Source organism: Piliocolobus tephrosceles, chromosome 8 (genome assembly GCF_002776525.5).
Source record: "Piliocolobus tephrosceles isolate RC106 chromosome 8, ASM277652v3, whole genome shotgun sequence".
In the NCBI taxonomy this organism is placed as follows: Eukaryota; Metazoa; Chordata; class Mammalia; order Primates; family Cercopithecidae; genus Piliocolobus; species Piliocolobus tephrosceles.
The window spans coordinates 120038231-120041857 of record NC_045441.1 but is presented as its reverse complement, the minus strand read 5'-3'; positions in this window follow the sequence as shown (position 1 = coordinate 120041857).

The following is a 3627-nucleotide window of genomic DNA, read 5'->3' as shown; positions in this document are numbered from 1 at the left end:
TGTCACTTCTGAGACTAGGTTACAAATAGACTGTGATTCTGTTGTCTTCTTTCTCAGGCTTGCTCCCTCACGACGTGCTCTCTCTCTCCCCCTCTCCTCCCTCTCTTCTCTCTCTTCTCTCCTCTCTCTGTCCTCTTACCTCTCTTGTGCACGTACTCTGGAAAGCCAGCTACCGTGTTGGGAACTGCCCGATGGAGAGGCCCACATTCCACAAGGAAGTGATGTCTTCAGCCAGTACTTCACCAGGACCTGAGGCCTGCTGAGAGTCACCTGAGTGGCCTGGTGGGTCCTCTCTCAACGAGCTTGCAGGTGACCGCTGTGCCAGCCAAAACCTTGATGGCAGCCTATGAGTGAGTGACCCTGAGCCAAAGGATCCAGTTAAGCCATGCCCAGGATCCTGACCTGCAGAAACTATGGCATAATAAGTGTTTATTGTTTTATGCCACTAACTTTTGGGGTTAGTTATGCAGCAATAGATAGCTAATACAGTTCACAGTATCCTTATCTAGCCTCAAACATTCTGCCTTTAGTATCTAATTTTCTAACTTTTTAGATAACCTTTTTTGGGGGGGATAATTTTAGATTTACAGAAAAGAGGCAAAGATAGCATAGAGAGTTCCTTTATATTTCTCTCCTAGTTTCCTCTGTTGTTCATGTTATAAAACGATGGTTTTGGGTTTTCTGAGACAGCGTCTCACTCTGTCACCCAGGCTGGAGTGTAGTGGTGATCATAGCTCACTGCAGCCTTGAACTACTGGTTCAAGGGATCCTACTACCTCAGCTTCCCAAGTAGTTGGGTTCACAGCATGTACCACCACACATGGCTAATTAAAATATATAAATATATATAAATGCTTGAATATATTTATGTATACATAGATGTTTAAATATATATATTTAATATATTGCTAATATATTCTATTTAATATAAATATATATTTAAATACATATAAATATATATATATACATATATATATATATATATAAATAGATATATAAAATAGAGACAGGGTCTATGTTGCCTAGGCTTTTTTTTCTTTTTTTTTTTTGAGATGGAGTCTTGCTGTCACTCAGGCTGGAGTGCAGTGGTACGATCTTGGCTCACTGCAGCCTCTGCCTTCCAGGTTCAGGCAATTCTCCTGCCTCAGCCTCCTGAGTAGCTGGGATTACAGGTGTGTGTCACTATGCCTGGCTAATTTTTGTATTTTTAGTAGAGACAGGGTTTCACCATGTTGGCCAGGCTAGTTTTGAACTCCTGACATCAGGTGATCCACCCATGTCGGCCTCCCAAAGTGCTGGGATTACAGGCGTTAGCCATCGCACCCAGCCGCCCAGGCTATTTGCTAATACTAAGAAATCAGCATTGGTACATTACTGTTAACTAAATTTCACTCTTTATTCATATCTCTCTAGTTTTTCCATTAATGTCCTTTTTCTATTTCAGGATTGGTGTCATATTTTTAATAGCCTAATAGATATCGTATTCCAGGTACACCTCTCTGTGTGTATGGAAAGACAGAAGAAATATACACACAGATTTGCTAAAATGTGGGAGCTCCCTCTACAGACAATAAAGGAACATTAGCAAAGTCTTTAGTTAGGTGGTCTTGTTTATAACTGGAAACATAATAGTTATGGTAATTTAACTCAAAAACTGCTATTATGTGAAATTACTGGGGGAAAGTGGGACAAACAAAAAAATGGTAAGACCCTAACCAGTCAAAAATGCTTTTTAAAAATCAAATATACCTTACTAAAAAGTAACAATATTTTAATACACTGAAACTTTTAACTTATTAGTAAGTATATCAAATATTGCTCCAGATTTACAAATCGTCATTTTCCACTATGATGTCAATACACATTAATTTGTATATAATATGCAAATACTTAATTTTCCTGTAACTATTCAAATGGGAAATATTCAACAAAGAATACTAATTTCCTTCTTAATTCCTGTGCTGTGTGAACCAAGTCACTTGATCTTTCTGGGTTTGTTTTCTTTAGTATCAATTTATATTACTAGAATTTTACAACAAAGTTGTGTAATACAGTCTTTTAATACTTTTAAACACTTTGCAGTGCAAAACTCTGTATTAAAAATTTTCTATTTCCTAATTGCTTAAACATTTAGCTGCATTATTTGTAGCTTTTCCAAGTGATGCTTAACGACAATCCATATAAAACTAACATTCTCAGAAAAAGAATAAGTGGTACTGCCTAGAGAAAAAAGTCCCTCCTACTTATTACATCTATCCTGGTTGAATTTTTTTTTTTTTTTTTTTTTTGTCTTTTTCTGAGGCGGAGTCTCGCTCTGTTGCCAGGTTGGAGTGCAGTGGCGCAATCTCAGCTCACTGCAACCTCCACCTCCTGGGTTCAAGCAATTCTCCTGCCTTGGCCTCCCGAGTAGCTGGGACTACAGACGTATGCCACCACACCCAGCTAATTTTTGTATTTTTAGTGGAGATGGGGTTTCACCATGTTGGCCAGGATGGTCTTGATCTCTTCACCTCATGATCTGCCCACCTTAGCCTCCCAAAGTGCTGGGATTCCAGGCATGAGCCATTGCACCCGGCCTGAATTTTTTTAATATAACGAGAAATATCATTATGAGAAAATAACACATACTTATGAGAAAAAACTAGCTTTGTATAGATCTAAAAAAGCCATTTAGTGAGACAGGGTTTTAAAACTCTTCTTGGTGACCTAAGAAAAAACCCAAACAAATAAGAAAAAAAAAAAAAAAAACAAGAACAAATTTGAAGCTGATTTCACAGAGTTCAAGTCTTGATGGCCAGGGTTTGCTGCTTAGTTGACTCTGAGTGACTAAGCTCTTCTTTGTAGCCAACCCACCTGTTTCAACAGTTGACGAATTAAAAAAAAAAAAGGACAATAAAATATGTGCAGAATGAGGGGGTGCCAAAGGAGAGAGAAATGAAATCTAATTGGAAAAAAGTGAAGCCAAACATAGTGTAAGCTCATTCACAAGACATTACTACCCAGAACTCTGAATTTAAGTTTTCTCTTCTCCATTTTCGAAAGTGTCAGATGACAAGAAAGGAAGATGTTTACTAAAGAACAGCAGCACGAATTATTTCTGTATTGTAAATGATAAGATATTCTATTTTGAGGTTACTTTATAATTCATTTATGTCTGTTGTGCCTAAACTCTTAGCTATTCAGAATGATGACAGCTCCTCAGATACTATGGAAATAATACATCATCAAAGGCATACAATTCACTCTTCCGTGTTAACTAAAGCAGAATGTATAGTGCAGAGACTTTGTAAACGACTCTTACTTAACTGAAACTACGATGGAATCTGTACTAGCCATACAAAATCCACTATACAGTGTTCTTTCCTTTAGTATTGAGGTAAAATTTCACATAACATAAAATTTACCATTTTTACCATTTTAACCATCTTAAAGAATACAATTCAGCGGCCTTAGTACATTCACAATGTTGTGTGACTATCACCACTCTCTAACTCTACAACATTTTTATCACCCCAAGAAGAAACCTGTACCCATTAAGTAGACATTCCTCATTTATTCCTCCTCCCAGCTCCTGGCAAAATCTGCTTTCTGTAGACTTATATAGTCTGGACATTGCATGTAAATAGA